Raw genomic sequence first — 17896 nt, 5'->3', positions numbered from 1 at the left:
TACAGACTCTATACTAACACACCCCGCATAAGTTTAAGTGAGAGCTTAGTAGCACATTTCAGATTTTAGCGTGGAAGACTAGCACATTTCACTATTCGCGTGGAAGAGTAGCACATTTCAGAATTTTGCGTGGAAGAGTAGCACATTTCAGATTTTTGCGTGGAAGAGTAGCACATTTCAAATTCTCGCATAGAAGAGTAGCCAATTCATATAAAGTGGTACTAGCAGCCGTACAAAAACCAAACATGCATGTTTGTTATAATTATTTCTCCTCGACTAAGCTGAGAGTTTAATGTTGTGTTTTATTACAAATAGAATAAACATTTATTTTCCTCCTACTTGTTTTGGCGCATATTCGCGTCTTCCTCAGGGAATCTATTTATAAATACGAGAAACATATATGTACATTAGGGTGGTCCAAAAAATGCATGTAAAAAAGTAAAGTCGGATATTTTTTTTATGGAAAACTTCGAGCGCTTTGAGCGACATTTAAATATTTTTTGATTTTAATATAAAAAAATAGGGGTACATTTTTTTCTATATAGAACAATCCTAGGGGGTGAGAGCATTACAATTCCGACTTTACTGTTTTTGGAACACCCTAATGTGCATGCAGTCATATCAAGAGCAGCTCATTTCAAAGTGATATTGTTTTCCACTTAATTTTATTTATTTATTTTTAAGAATTTTCATTAAAATAAAGTTTATTCTCTGAAGAAGTCCATATAAACCCAAATTTAAAACTTTGTAGAAAACTAAAAAAATCTAAAAATATTCATCCAAATGTCAAAATTATTTTCTCAGAATTTTTTGAGTATACAGATTTAAAGCCATTTCAATTTTATTGCAATAATGTGCAAGTTTCAAGTGGCTAAAAATTTCTGTTGTTGCGGTTTTCTTCCATATAAAAATATTAAAAAATAAAAAATTGTGTTTATTCGTTATATGGTAGCAAATGCGACAAAAAGAATCAAAGGTTTTAAGGCTCTTGAAACTTGCACATTATCACACTAAAATTGAATCGGCTATAAAGCTTCATACTCAAACAAATTTTAACACTTCTGAGTAAATAAATTTGAATAAGAATGAAAATTAGTTGATTTTTTTTAAGATTTCTACAAAATTTTAAGCGTGGGTTTACATGGTTTTTTTTAAATTAACTTTACTTTAATTGAAATTGAACATACTGAAAACAATATTTCAATGGTTAACCATAAAACAATATGAATTGCATAAAGCTTAAAGAGGAAAAATGCCTTAAAAAAAAAGAAAAGTGGATGATCTCCAGCAAATGATCACTAAACGCTATATAGCGTCTGAATTTCATGAGTTTTATAATAGCATTATAGAAATATAAAATAAGCACTTGAATTTCCGATATAAATTATGCTTTTATGATTTGGTTTAAACCCTAAATGTGCTACTCTTCCACGAAAGTAGTAATATGTGCTACTATTTCACGCGAAAATCTGAAATGTGCTACTCTTCCACGCAAATAGTGAAATGTGCTACTTTTCCACGCGAAATTCTGAAATGTGCTACTTTTCGACGCGAATAATGAAATGTGCTAGTCTCCCACGCTAATAGTGAAATGCGCTAGTCTTCCATGCGAATAGTGAAATTTGCTACTTTTCGTAGGGACCGACGATGTAATAGTGGTCAAACTGTTGTGTAAAGCAGGCGTGAACTTCGATCATCTACTAAAATCTCCAAACAAAGACAAATTTTTACTGCTTGTATTAAAAATCAATCTTTCGTCCTCCATGGTCGTATTTATTATGTTTAAATATTTGCGTCCAAGCGACATTAACATTCTTTTCCTATTTTCTAATTTGCAGCTTGGTCCAGCGTTGCCGTTTTGCTAAAATTTGTAAGCAAACTTGATTAGGTTTTCCTTGACTGTTTAAATATACATTTTGTCTTCATCTTGCTTACTTAAAGTACGTTTCCACGAGTCCATTACCGTAGCCGTTACTGAATGTAATTCTGCCATGGTTGCAAGTTCCGCTACATATTTGTGCCAACAGACAAACATATACTCTCTCGCTTATGGTTGCCATTTTGTGATTACATTGTTTCCATTTGTAAAGGTGCTTACAAGACTTACACTTGCTACAAATCTTGCTTCCATTTTTTTTAAGATTTACAGCTTTGGTGTCTTCACGCTAAAACAATGCCCCAAAAAACGCACCAAGTGCCAAACTAAAAATTGTTTGCGTTTTGAATAAAGAAAAGCACTAAATTTAGTGCCGAGGGCACACCAAGTTGACAACAGTGGCCATAACCATAACGCCATAGTCATGAGTCATGACTTTGTCAAATGCTTCAGACCTGCTTATGGTTATGGCGAAAAACCAAAACGCAATAGATACCTACGGTTATGGTTGTGGCTACGTTGTTATGGTATGCCACCAATAATCGCTTACAGAGCTGCCCATAAGTTTGATCAGAACGGAAAATTGCTAAGGCTATGGTATTGCACCACTAATTGGGCCTTATTCCTGAAGTTATATGAGTAGTCAGGGGACGACTGTTTTGTTTTGCAGGTTCGTCGTCGGTAATCTCTTCAGCACATTTAACGTTAATAATTTGAATTAATTTTTGCGGGGTGTATGACAATTATTGTTGGCAATCATTTTAAGTGATTTCTTAGTACTCCAATTACTCTTTCAATGATGTTGCGGGCTTTGGCCTGTTGGAGATTGCAAATATGTTCTGAAGTTCCAGCACTGGGATCGCGACAAGGAGTTAGCTGCGATAGATCCAACATACAGTAGAGTGTTCGATTATTCGCCTTTTTCTAAAACCGGGTTTCGAGTTACTTGAAAAACCTACCTGTTAGGAAATTAAGAAAAAACCGGACAAAGCGGTTTTTTTTAAGTACATAGTTTTCTTATGTTGGAATGAAGCCTTTACCAAAAATCACAATAAAACTATTTACAGTAAAGATGGCTTTTATTTAGAATCCTATTGAAAAGTTTGAAACCACTTATAATTTGTTTTTTTTATATTGAAAAATTCTAAGAAATGTCGTAAATGACTCCGACCGTTTAAATGAAAGGTATTATATAAGTACAGCTTGAATAGCAAATTAGTGAATGGACTTTTCCAAAGCTGATAAAATCAAAGTTTACCTTCATGTATCTATAAAAGTGTTATACTTTAATAATAATAAAATTTGTTTCCATATTATATTCCGATTCAGAAGGAAATTTTCCATGTGAAGTGATGGTCAATTGGCTAAACTTAGAATTATTTAAATAAAATCAATTCATAATGTTTAAATAAAATCACCTCACAATGCTATGTAATTAATCCTTGAAAATACAAAAAGAAACGGTTTACTCCTATATTGCGCCTATGTATGTATTTTACGCATTGAGTAAATACTATCTATGTGTTGCCAGTTCTAAGGTTGGTAATTAACAGATTTATTCTTCTATGCACCAGATGCGCTAGCAAACCACGCTTGTTCATGAATATTGAAAGGTATTTCTAGTATCTATTAAGATATTTATTTATACATTTAGCTAGAATTGCGTCTTGAAAAGTGTAGGGTATAGCAAAGCGCGCCGGGAACGCTAGTTTAATATTAAGATTGTCCAACTGGTTCGTAAGATATACGTGATTAAGTGGAACCACTTTTTTTTTTTTTAGCTGAATAACGGCAAATTACAAATGTCTTAAAAACTTGTCCATCGGGAAAGAACCGATTTTAGGAATCAGCGAGCGATTCTACATGGGAGTTGTATAGTGACATCCGGTGCTAAGAAATAAAAATAAAAATTTGTGATATAAAGCTATACAACCTTTTATTATTGAATTATGCTATGTTCATTACATATGTACGTACATTTTGCGCCGATTCGAGTGCCTTTTTGGTATTTTACCATCGCTTCTTCTGTTACTACCGCTGCTACCTTTGAAGAAATTGGCATAACAAAAGCATTCGAGTATCCATATAATATGTATGTAAATATGTGCATACATACATATGTGCATACTAGGGTGGATAACTACTTTTTTACTATGGAGGTATGGCATAGGGTCATTCTACTTGAAATTCTAAGCAAATTTGCCGAAGTAACCACGAGTCTCGAGCTCGCCAAGTTGTCAATTTAGTTAGATGATATATATTATCCATATTATTAAGAGTAACAATTCTATAAATTCCACAAGGTCATGGGACTTTGCCGAATCATCTAATAATAATAGATTGGCATTTACACATATTATATTGTTTGGCCGAGTTCTCCTCCGAATTGTGGCGTGCGCCTTGATGTTATCACACCAAGGGGAGGGACCTACAGTTTTACGCCGACTCCCAACCGCGATTGTATTTTTATGAAAAGCTGTTTTTATGGAGGTTTGCTATTGCCTGCCGAGGGGCGATCGCTATTAGAAAAAAAAACCTTTTTGGTTGTTATTTTTTTGATATTGGGTTGAACCGGGCTTTAACGCACTCCGCTGCCCTTGCTCACACGAAATTTAACTTTCTCTCCCTTTTGCGATCGTTTCTCCCTCACACGCGTTTTGCGAACCCCTGCAGTCTGCAGCTTGACATTTTTTCGATGGTATAATCAGCAAATCCTGACACATTTGAAAGTGCGATCCTGCTGCTATAAAACCCGCGATTTTCCATGCCATTTGCCGATCTCTACAACGCAGCTGATTTTAGATTAGGTATTCATTTTGAAAAAAAAATATTTAAACCAGGTTTTAAAAGTTGCATGGCCCTAACAAAGGGAAGATAGGTAATATGCTTTTATTGCAAAATACTTTATACATGCGTCAAAGAAGTCAGGCTATGAACTTTAAACCGCATGGCCTAGAAAACTGAAATGTACATATATGTATATGGAATTTGAAAAATACTCCTTTACTGAAACGTGCATATTATCGACATTACTTAAGTTAAGACAATATTATATTTTTGAACAGCTAATTAAACGCTATGGCTATTTTAATGACGAATGGGTTTTAAACAAGGAATTCAGGCAGTGGCTGCTTAAAGAACACGATTGTGCAAAGTGTGCTCGACAATTTTTTTTTTGTTTGGAATAAACTGCCTAAAGAGAAATTCCCAAAAATCAACACGATTTTTTATTAATTTCAAAATGCCGACTGGTATGCAAATTTTCTCCCGAGTTTTGCAAAAGTTTAGAGATTTCTTTTATATTTTCTGTTGTAAATTGTGAATAATCCCCTGTGCACTGTTGCTTGTAAAAGAACTTGCTTGAGTGCGCATTTCCAACAACTTCAAAATTTTGGCAATAAGATCTTCATTTTATTAATTTTAGTCCTAAACAAAGCCTTAAGCAAAAATTTTCCCGAATTCTACCGTAATAGATAAGTCTAGAATTGGAATCCCTTATACCAAAAACCCGTTATAGTAGGGATGCCTACGAAAAATTGTGCGAGAGCTGAAGTTGCAAAAAGCGCAAATCGAAGGAGGTTTGTGTGAAATTCGAAGAATACTTCCTCGACAGACCCAACAACCAAATTACTTACCTAAATATCGCCCATTAAAAAAACTTATGTTAATGTGTGTTCGACATTTATAAAAGTTTCAATAACCACAATAATATCAAACAAGCAATGACACCGAATGCGAATTAAAGTGTGGTGAGCGCCGAATTGCGACGAACTCCCAGGAACTCAACGCAGAGGTGGTGGTTGGTATTATTGGTTTTTTTTTTGAAGAACTGGCCAGCTCTTCTGTTCTATGGCGGCAGCAACTCAGTCTTATAGCATTTCTTTTAATAAAATATTTAAACACTTTTTTACGGCACTACAGGAAAACAAAATGTTGCTAAGGAAAATTAAACCTATTTTAGCTGATTGGCGAGCTCGAAATTGATTTTAATCCCATGGTTTCTTTGGAATATTCTCTTAGAATTTCAAGAATAAAACTCTTATACCCTGCCCGTACAGTGGAAAAAACTTCCTGTCTAAATTAACTCGCCCTAGTGCACTGATAACTACGTATGTAAGTACATATATGCATGCATTCTCCTGGTAGATTATCGCCCGTACGCCCCAGCAATGTAAAGTACGTGTCTCGACTTCAACTCCCGTTTCCGTTTGATGTCTCAGTGCTGGGAACGTGTGCCTTGTCGGTGCTTGCACTTCTTACCTAAACGGAAGCGACTTATTATAAAAATAAAACAAACAAAAAATTTATAATGCGCAGAAAGAGAAACAATAATACTAAACTTGAAGTCAGTCATTGCTATCAAATATCTACTCCGAACCCCCGCCTTCCATATTTTGTAAGCCAACGAGTATTGACGCGGGTACGAAAAACAATAACAATTCTGTAGATTTGCAGTTTTAGTCAACTTGGAGCAATGTGGGGAACTTATTGATGCATACATACATACATATCTAAGTATGTACATAGTAAATGAATTTATGTGTGCAAGTGCATTTATATCGGCAAACATATGTACATATGTGCAAGTATGTACATTAGGGTGGTCCAAAATTTCACGTGAAAAAAGTCGGATTTTTAATGTTCCATATCGAAAAAATATAGCCTTGTTTTTTTTTTTAAATCCAAAAATACGTACAGGTCGCCCAAAGAGCTCAAAGTTTTCTATGTATATTATGTGGGGAAAAAACTATTTTCCGTAGAAACAGTATAGAGCTCTTGAAAGTCAGTATTTTTTAATTGACAAACTCTGCTTCTCTACAGGAGACTTCAAATAATAATACTCAGTTGTTAAATTCACCATTTAATAATATCAACAATTGCATTTTTTTGTGGGCCCATAAAAAATAGTTTATATTAAAGGGTTTGCTGATTGATGAATATCGATTTTCTAGGATTCTTTAATATTTCAACGAATAATTGTTTTCCCCATTTACAATACATGCGAAACCTTAATCGCTTTTAGCGACCTCTAACTTTTTTTATTTAAAGAAATACAAGGGTGGATAGAGAACAAACGTAAGGGGTCAAGGCATTGAAATTCCGACACTACTTTCTTTGGACCACCCTAATAAACATAAATCAGTGGTGGGCACGATCACACTGTCACATATTGCGAAGTGTGTGTTGCAGCCAACGTCGCTGCGAGCTTGAAACAAAAGTATCAGTTGCCAAGCAGAAAAAGTTACAAAAGCGAACACAACTGATATAATTTTAACTTTTATTTGAAAAATAAATAATAAATACAATTTGATAATTAAATCCATAGTTATAAAAAAAAATTTAATATTAATTGCCTTAACAAAAACAGAATCTGCATGCTTATTTGTATAACGAAAAGCAAACTTATAAGGCCTCTAAGCCACACAAAATCATTGCGCAATATCGGGCTCGCGTCGGTCGTTATACAACGGCGTGTGCAAAGAAATTCCGGGATGTATTTTCCTTATAAGAGTATCCAAATCAAACTTATAAAAAAATATTTAATTTTAAGACATTAAATAACAGAATAAAGTTATTTACCTTTGAACTATGTAGTAATATTATTCATAGTTTTCAAAAATTTATTTCTGCCAGCCAAGATATCAAAATGGGGCATTTGTGAATAAAAAAGTATCAAAGTATCAAATCACAAAATTTAGAAAAAAAAGTATCACAAATGATACAACTGTATCAAAACGGCAATGTTGGTTGCAGCGCCGTCTGACTTAACAGCAATCACGGTTGCCAACTTGGTGCTTTTCGCACGAAATCTAGTGATTTTCTTCATTCAAACTTTTAGAGTTTAGTGCTTGGTGCGTTTTTTGGTGCTTTTGTTTTTAGTTTGAAGACACCAGATCAGTAAATCTTAACAATAAGGGGCAAAATTTATAGCAATCGTAAGTTCTGTAATAAACTTCACAAAAATCAAAACAAAATCATGTCACAGTGACAATCATAAGCGAGAGGGCATATGTTTACCCACAATATAGAGAATAATCAAAATGGAGTGGGATTTGAAGAGTAGACAGCATTTTTGACACAAAAATATTTTTCCCACAAAAGGAAAATCAAACTTCGTTATGTTTCAGGTGTTAAGCTGTCGAAAAGAAAAGTTCTTTATATTCCTTTATTTCACAAGAACATAAGAGACTGCAGCGTAATTCAAACTACCACATAGTTCATGAAACTTCATTTCTGGGTTTTGCCTTCGTTTGATAGGAATTGTAGTAAAAATTAAGCAAAACAAATAAAATTTTAACATTTAAACAGTCAGGAAAAATTAATCAATTTTGCTTAGATCTAAACGAAACGGCAACGCTGGACACAGCTGCAAATTAAAAAATATAAAATAAGAACAAGTATCTTAGCGTCGCTTAAACGAAAATATTTATAGAAAACAGAGTAAATTCGAACGTCGAGGAAAAATCATTGATTTTTATTAATTTGAATCGGCATCCCTACAATACAATTTTTCATGCATACAAAGTCCATTAAATACTTCGATAAAAATGTGCTGCTTTTTTCGAGAAAAAACGCGATTTTTCTTGGGTTTTAGTGCTTTTTCAAATTCAAAACTTGGCAACAGTGCAACACTTTGGCAGCGAAATACAATAGGGGTATTCTCGAAGTCTCGTACGATGCACGGATTGCACGAAATGCAAAAATACTATTCCAAATTTCGAAGAGTACGAGAGCTCCCCATTGCAAAGTGGTAGCATGCATGGGTAGCAAGCAGCGAAATTATGTATCAAATACAATAACAAGAGACAGCAAAAAAAAATGAAGTCAGCGAGATGAGAGGAATGAGAGAAATATGTAGCGATTCCAACAACAAAACAACTAACACAGGGTCGCATTTATTTTGCTATGCTTTTTTGGAAAATATATACATGAGTTTCGACGTTGCATATTTTGCAGCGATAGGAAATGGTGTTTCCCATATGTTTGTTGTTGTGTGTTTGGAAGTTATGCAATCCGTGCTACGTGCAACGGCTTTGCAAAATTTGAAGAATACCCCTAATATATTCACTCGTGAATAGGAAAACTAAAAAATGTCCGACACTGAAATACATACATATGTGTGTATACATATAAGCTAGCTTAAGGCTGGTTTTCACTATGTGATATTTTGACGCCTAAATTTGTCGACGTGGTTGACACAACTTTATCTCCTTTATCCATACCTTTACCGATGATATTATGGCCCAAAACAGACAGCTAGCCGATTTAGCCACGCTTGTACTGGACTAAAGACCTATCCTGATCGAAATCAGTCGACGTACCGTTTTTTGACAATGTTCTTTCACTTATTTAAGCCAAATGAACCTAAGTGAATTTTATATAGCCTTAAGTAAATATGCCTATAATAAAAAGTAGGAAACGTATCCAATACCGCAACGCGAACGCAGCGTCTGATGTATATTTACAAGTACGAGTAAGGTTGTGACTTAGGACCGGTTGTTCAATGTCTGGTTATCACTACTTGCCGGTTAAACATAATTATCGACGTTTTCGACATAATGCATGTGATCGATAAAGTCGTTTTATTTAACCGGAGCTTCCACCTCCGATTAGTGCTAATCAGACATTGAACAACCGGCCCTTAAACATAAAGATATACAGCTTTTATTTTTCCATTTAACAATTATATACATATTGAAGTGACATTTATGCGGGTTAATGCACTGCGATTGGAATCTTAGCAGTGTGCCAAGACAAGTGGAGCAGAGGCTCCAGCTTTTAGATAATGAGCAAGAGTTCGGCTTATACGCATGTGAGCAGCTTGCGTCTACATGTACATACATATGTACTTATGTATGTGTATATGTATGTATGTACCTTAGGGTGATTCAAAATATCTAACCTAATGAATTCATGGCCTTACAAGGACCTATTTACTGAAAAGGAAATTCTCCCATTTGGAAATACTTTTTTATTCCAATTTTGAAAGGTGTCAGTGAGCGTTTGAAATTTTCCATGTAAATAACATATACAAAAATTTGTTTTCATTAAAAAAGTTATAACTATCCCAACAAGCAAAATACACTTACAGAAAATTTTTTTTAAGTTTTCAATTATAAACATTAAGCTTACAAAACGTTGATTTTTTGTTTATAAAACGCTTGAAAAGCTTTTTATAAACATTTTTATAACCCTTCATTTAAAGATATTCCATTAAAAACTCATACATAGATTGCTTAACATCTAGAAACTAAACGAAATGCGAATTTTCGGCGGACTCATCTACAGTCGCGAAAATATAAATAGGGAATAGACATTTTAGCATACAAATTCACAATAACACATACAAATTAAGCATAAAAAAGTTAATTATTACATCTTGTTGCGTGCTTTCAATTACTTGCGGTTATTGACAAATTGGAAAAGCGACATCGATGCAGCTATATATTCCGCTTCATCGCCGCCATTCTCATTGATGAACTTTTCTGAAAAAAATTTAATACATTTTTAATTGAATGTTAAACTAAGAAAGGATAAGGGGAACTCATCATTTGAAGACTCGAATGCTCCACCGATTAGCGCAGCGGGTCCTGGATTGGACTTTTTTTACCACATCGGTTTTATTTAATTTTTTTTTTTAAATATATATTTTAAAAAACGAAAACGCGTCACTTACGATTGAAAAAATTTTATATTTACTACTTCATGTCGTTGGCATTTACATTTCATTTATAAGTTTAAGTTATTTATAAACATTCGCTCTCAAAACTTATTAAAGGTTTATTTGAAAAAACTTTTAATAAGCTTAATATTAAAAATGCTTATTTAACGCTTATTATAGCAAACTTAATTTAAGTTATTTTTAAAAACGTTTACTGAAATGCTTGTTGGGTAAGTATTGAACCGTTTGAGGTACACATTTTTTCTTGGCATATTCTTGCAGGGCAATAAATACTCTAAAAATTACCCTAAATTTGGTTGTTTTAGATACGATTAGGAGTATTAAATATGATAACGATATTGCTAAACGATAACAAATTATAATCCAACTTTAACGAAATATGAAGACAAAAGCGATTTCTTTTGCAAGCAGTGCAACTACACCGCCAGCAGTATCCTGATTGCAGTTAACTGAACTTTATTAATAATTAAAAGGAATATTAATGTTTAAAAATGCAAAAAAAAGTAAATTAAAACTCGCTCTTCTCTGACAAATCTACCTCAAAATCAACATTTTCTACATATATGTACATATTTTGTATCATTTTAGTGTAATTATTTTTCATTTAGCATGAATATTCCCGATAATAAAGTCCTAAAGCTGCATATTTCATCTTTTTTCGACCTTCATAGCCCGTAAGTATATAAGTACATTTTTGAGTCCAGACCAGTGATTCCCAAAGTGGTCCAGGTTGACCCCCAGGGGTCCACGGGAGACTCGACAGGGGTCTACGTTGGCGTGAAAAAATATGGGGGTCCACGAGTTGTAAGTGGGGGTCCACGAAAATTTATCTGGTTTCCATAGAAAATAACCAAAATGGCTACTTGATATATTTATTTAGCTTTATTTTTTTTTTGGAGGGGAAGGAGTTTACGTGTCTACATGTACAGCCAAGCTGCACTTAAGACATTGGCCAGCTTAGATAGAGTACTTCCAAACTAGTTCGGCAACGCAAGTCTCGACTAAGTTCTGTTGGTAATGATAACGAGCTTGCTTTACTCTGGGTGCGGGCAACTCGGGAGCGCCTGAAAATGAGACATCTGATTTATTGGCCACAGTTGGCTTAGACCAAGCATTCCTCGATCCGCAACCAGTTATAGCACTCCCCACTTCGACCATCGAAGCCACCATCAGAAACTTGGTGGATACTTCGCTCAGCAATGACTGATAGCCATCGAGTGGATGCAGGTGGGCAAAGCTCATGTTGCCTTCAATCTCAGAAGGTCTGTATAGTTTTTTCCTTTCACTGAGAAGACGGGACTGCTGACTGGTCACTCCACGTGGCACAAACACCTGACTGTGATAGGCGTAAATGACAACTCCATTTGCCCATCCTGCTTTAAAGATGATGAGAAGGTGAACACTTCTTGCTTGTTTGTTTGTTTATCATCGATTTATTTAGATTCGGTCTTTTCTTTTTTGTCAGTTTCGGAATTTGAAGTTTGGCGTAAAAAGTTTTGCAGGTTTGTTGTTTAAAGTTTTGTGTATATTTTTCGCATCACTTTAAAACCCGTAGCGATAAAAATAAAAATGATGCCATCTACACAAATAAACTATTTGACAAATACATCACATGCAAATTCATAAGTGAGCCGAACATGTAAAGAGTTTATTTATTGCTCTTAAAAATATAACTCCTCAGAGCGAAATAGTTCTTTCATGGCTTTGCGGGCTCTGTTTTTTAAAACTTGCAAGTGCGTAATCACATTACATATTTTAATAAATAGAGCACAAGAAAATATTTTATTTTTATTTTTGCTACTCTGAATTTAGTCTTGGAACTCACCCGCGATGCAAAATTTCATCGCTAGATTTAGTCTTCACATTTTTTGATGAACTTTGGGAATATGTTAGAAATGAGCATCAGGGTCCACCGAGTCCAGTAAAGCTTTGAAAGGGGTCTATGAGAAAAATAAATTTGGGAACCTCTGGTCTAGACAATCAACTTGAGGGTATTTTTTAGAGAATTTAATGCCCTACAATCAGGGATGAAAAAGTGGGTACAATTGACTTAAGGTACATTAGATACAGTCACTAGATTTTAGGTACAATCATCTTTTGATCAGATGCATTTTTTGTTTTTCTTTTCTTTGTCCTTTACCGTGCTAATATATTTACTTGTAGATACGGGAGAAGCTTCATTTCATTTCGCTTTCATTTTGAAGAATAAACAATTCTAAAGAAAAGTGGTCAAGAGAAAGAAATTATAAAACTCATATTATGTATTATCTTAAACATTTTACATTGCATTAGGAGCAGTCACTACGAAAAATTAACACTGCTATTGAAGTTACTTACGGCAATTTGATTATTTTCTCTAGACTTACTGCATCCATCTTTTGTATTCATGTTTTAAGTAAAATTTATAAAAAACTACAAATGAATGATGTAATCTTGTTTAGGTACAATCTGTATCATTTAGGTAAATTTATTTTATGCTACTAGGTACAATCTGAAATTTTCAGTGCCAAATTAGGGTGTATTGTTCTGAGTATAAAATTATTTTATTGCGCATACATACATATCGCCGTTTAAAGTACAAAACCGCGAATCGTCATTCTGCAAAACCGCGTAACTGACATTTGCTGCCAAAAATTGAATTTGCTCACACAAGCTCTTGGCTCAATTCTTATCCATTCGTCCTGAAATATACTAGCCATAAATGCGATTGCATTGTAAAAAAGAGAACCATTTTGAAATATGAGGGTACTATCTAGCAAATAATTTATTCAACCTCATATACGCGGTTTTGCATTATCTTGATACGCGGTTTTGTACTTTCAACGACGATATGTATGTATTGTTGGTACAAACGGGTGTATTCAAAGTGTATGCTGCATCAGTAATATCGGACTCAGTGATAGCATTTTCGCAGATTTCACGAACAATCTTAAATATTCAGCGCAGTACTTTTCTGCTACACTAATTAAAAGATTGCATCACATCATCTGTAGTTCATGCTTTTTTATTAAAAGAGAAAATCAAGTTTCCTCAAAAAATGAAAAAATTGTGTGGGGGAACACCATTGAAAATGTGGGAATTTTTTTTGAAAATTGAGGGAATCGGCTTTGTATGGGTTCGCATCCCTGTGTACGAACCAAGGTTCAGACTTAAAATTCATAAAACGCAGTAAAACGAATTTGATCGCAGTAAGTTTAAGATTAAGTGGTCAACCCAACTACAATCAAGGGTAACAATTTTGTTGCTATTTAGACTTGACCATCAGTGTTGCCAGAACTTTTTGGACGAACCGGCTAAATTGGCAAATAAAACCGACTAAAAACGGCTAAAATGTTTCACCTAAATTTCACATGTTTTATTTAAATAAATCACGAATAAAAAGACTATTTCTTGGGGAGAAGTTACAAATTCGAGCCGGAAAAAATTTTCCCAGCCAGAATTTGCAATTAGGAAAATCATATGATTGTGGCACATGGTTGGCTTTTATGTCGACGATAATTTGTGCTCTTTTATTTTCATTTGGGCCCACTTCAGTGTTGGTTCCTTTAATTCAAGTTGGCATTCGGTTTTTGGAATTTAAATAAGTTCTCAGCAAAAAAGTTTGTTTAAAAAAATACATATTTCTACATAGTGCTTGAAAATATCAATTTTTCCCTTACCTTAAACCTTTGGGAGTGGGCAAAAATTAAGCTTTGTAATTTAGGCAGAATTGAATATGCGCTTTCTGAGAAGACAATATCTACATGCAATATTTATTCTGTTTGTTGGCACTATATTCAAACACAAACGCATCTTAAGTGTCTTAACAGTGAAACAATTTCTTATTTTCTAAGCTTGCGAATAAAACGTCACACTTAAAATTAAGACATTTATAACAAACATTTTATGAAGAAAATCCCTTCTTCGTTTAAAATAAAAATAAGCGAAATCGGCCCAATTTCATACAACCCTGCCTGACATGAAAATTTTCTGCACGATAAGGCTAGTAGCCATTTCTAACAGATTTTGGGTCGCTTAGTCAAAAATAAAAACATATATACATATTTTAAATTTAAGAAAACAAGGCAAATAGCAAAATCGGCTAAAAACGGCTAATTTTTCTGCAAAACGGCTAAAAATCGGCTGCCGGCTAAATAGAAATTTCTCCGGCTGTTTGCTATCACAACCGGCTAAATCTAGCCGGAAGACGGGTAAAATGGCAACACTGTTGACCATGTGGTGTTTGGTTAAGTGTCCATTTTTAGAATATTTAACTTAAAGGTATGCTCGTCCTTTTTAAGTTGTTTTTTGTTATTTTTATGGCCGTATAACAATTATATTTAACAATTTTATTGAACATCTGCTGTTTGTAATTTATTTGTGGGTTTTCCACAACATTTTTCATTATAAACAGTCTCAAGCTCAATAAAATTGTTAAATATAATTGTTACAAGGCCATAAAAATAAAAAAATAATAATAATTTTATACTAATAACAAAATATATTTTTATACAAGTGCGTATACACATACATAAATTACTATATGTTATGATGCAGAAACACGTTTTACTGATTGAAAATATATTTTTCGTCAACAGATTTATATTTTTCCGAAAATTGTAATAATTCAAGTGGGGTAAGAAATGCTTTTTTGGCTTGAATAAAAAAAGAAATATAAAAACAACCTTTAAAATAAATCGCAGTTGATTCCACAAACCGCAGTGACGCAGCAAAACAGTAGTTCTACAGCAATTGCACCACAGCTGGTGCCGACTTGCATGCGCGCAGTTTAGTAATTCACTTTTGCAGTGTGAGAGTGTTGCCAGATAATTTTCAGGCTTATAGCTAAATTCCTCGAAAAATTTGCTAAAAATAGCTAAAATTTTTTTTCATAGCCAAACAAAATATCTAAAAATATTTTTCTTCTAAAATAGCTAAATAAACGTTTATTTAAAGTAGGGTAGCATAAAATACATGTAGGGTCATTTTTTAGAGAATTTAATGCCTTACAAGAATATCTCGAATACAAGTTAGTTGCATTTTTTGTTAGCTAACCTGTAAATATGTATTCGGTTAAGAACGGCTTTAACTGCTTTATAAATCGACAATTTTGTAAGAAAATTAAGTCTGTAGGTACAAATGGACCAACCATGCAATTTGGTCTTTTTAGTCAGTGAGAGACACAATTAACAAATCATCTTTGCCTTAAAAATGAAAAAAAAAGCCGTGAAAGAATTGAAAAGCCTAGGTACAAGACACTTCTGCGTATAAAATTTGAGAATGTCTATGTTTTGTCTTTAATTTGCGCTTCACTACAGATACCTTCAGACTCATGCCACTCATGGGAGGGGCTTTATTCAAAAATGCAAAAACCCCAGCGATTTTGGTTGAAAAATATGTAACGTTTGCAATTCATACATAAAAACTGGAGATTTCTTTCTTTGAAAACCCAGTGGATACAATTTTATACTTGCTATCTAGGTTTAAGATAATTTAAAAAGGGATGCATTTCAATATTAAAAAAATGAAGTGAAAATGCAAAGAAGCGCGTTGAACCAGTTTCGCATTTTCCTACGTTTGCGGCAGTCTGTCGGGTGCAAAGCAGACAAAAACGACAATATGCATAAGTGCGTTAATTTGTGTAATTAAAAAGATTTTAATGCACAAAAAGACATTTGCGAATTGGCGCCAGCCAGCGAATCAAGTTAAAACTGGAAATTTTCATTTGTTACATGCGGCATGTGGCTTACCGCATATAAGAACGAATTGTTTTCGTTCCATATGCAACACACAAGACAGCCGACTTTACATACATACATATGTATGTACATATTGCAAATTTAAAGAGACTAAAAGATGAAAAAGTTAAGCTGAAAAAGGGCGCGCTGCTGAAATCCTTAAATTATTTTTAATTTCTCCTCGCTTGTGTGACAACGCAGTGGCAGTGCATCGTAGCGCATTCTGCACATGCGTTGCTGCTTTTTCGCTCATTTCCTCGTACCGCTTGCATCAGCCATGTGCTCCATGCTCGCTTTGCTTTAGTCATTCTTCCACTTTTATTAAATTTCCTGTCCGTTTCAATTCATTGGCATCGAAATGGGTGCGCTAGCGCGAACTGGGCCAACACATTCAGGCCGCTGCAGTCCAGTTCAGCGTGGTCGGCCTTTTCTCGACTCCAGCTGACTGCATCAAACTTTCGTCAAGGAAATATGTGCATGCAGCAGGTTACTGCCCGATGTAAGCCGTCGTTGTGGTTGAGGCTGTAGGCGTAATACTGGTATATGCTACACCTCGCTTGCGCTGCTTCGTTATGGGTAAAGGCAATTTTTCGCTGGCTCAGGCGCTTAATCACCCTTGTCCATATTTTTCATAAACGACTATGTAACTAAATTCAATTGAATATTAGTGGTTGCTGTGAATACAAAGTGCGTTTTCACCATACATTTATGCGCAAATCGACTTAAAGCCGGTTTCAAGTCATTCGATCATTTAGCGTAATACATAGTTGGGGTATTCACAACGTTGTCGTAAGTGTCGTATTGGTGTATGCCGTAAACTTTAAACGTCTAAAAAATATATTAAGGGGGTTCGCAAAGTACCATCAAAGTCATATTTTGAATTTTCGCAGAGTTAAAAAATAGTTGGTTGTGGTTTCAAGTTCTCTAAACATTTATTTATGCTTTTAAAGTTTACGACATACAACAATACGACACTTACGACACCGTTGTGAATCCCCCAATAATGTTCACATTAAGCCATACATTCGGCTTTATGGGCCATGTTTAACTCGGAGTTTACCATACCCTTTTTGAATAAATTTGGCAAAAATTTTGACCGCACTATTATACATTTTGGCCTCACTGATTAATTTTGACAGCAAGCCTGTTTCTATACTATAATATTCAATTAGAAAGAGTCCGAAATCGTTCCATACCCGTAAGTCTAGAATACCAACCGTTAAGCTATGCAAAAACCAAGAATGTGGCTCAAAAGAACTTCTCACGCTGATTTCAGCCATACTATATGGCGCAAGAAAAAAATAAAGCAGATATTTACAAAAGTTTAAAATGTTTGCTTTTAAAATATTAGCTGCATTTTTTGTAAGCCAGCGACAAAAGAACGCTCAACTCGGGTAAAATTTCCTTTTAGCTACTTAAGCAACCTTGCCGGTAGCTGGCAAGAAACATGTGATTAGTTCAACGGGATGTACACTGAGGGAAAAAAATATTAAAATCAAATAGAAACGTAATTGATCTTACTATAAACGTCAACGAAAGTACTGTATATTGGTAAATATTCAATTCAATTACGCGCATATTAAAATGACCGCGTTCATACTGAAAAAGCATCCGCGAAGT

The 17896-nt window shown here is 34.3% G+C and overlaps 1 protein-coding gene and 1 long non-coding RNA gene across 5 annotated transcripts in view; one reads left to right on the top strand and one right to left on the bottom strand.

The window, feature by feature from the left end:
• LOC118742403 (matrix metalloproteinase-2) overlaps positions 1-17896 on the top strand; it is a 523490-nt gene that overhangs the window by 21107 nt on the left and 484487 nt on the right. The window lies entirely within an intron of this gene.
• LOC118742404 lies at positions 3547-6187 on the bottom strand. Its single transcript, XR_004993375.1, has 3 exons — positions 5998-6187; positions 3854-3920; positions 3547-3766 (listed from the first exon to the last, which is right to left on the bottom strand). It is a non-coding gene; the product is annotated as an uncharacterized LOC118742404 (long non-coding RNA).

This window comes from Rhagoletis pomonella, unplaced genomic scaffold (genome assembly GCF_013731165.1).
Source record: "Rhagoletis pomonella isolate Grant_MI unplaced genomic scaffold, Rhpom_1.0 Rhpom_scaffold_00007, whole genome shotgun sequence".
In the NCBI taxonomy this organism is placed as follows: domain Eukaryota; kingdom Metazoa; phylum Arthropoda; class Insecta; order Diptera; family Tephritidae; genus Rhagoletis; species Rhagoletis pomonella.
Note: the sequence above shows the minus strand (reverse complement) of the source record. Positions and strands in the feature narration are given on the sequence as shown.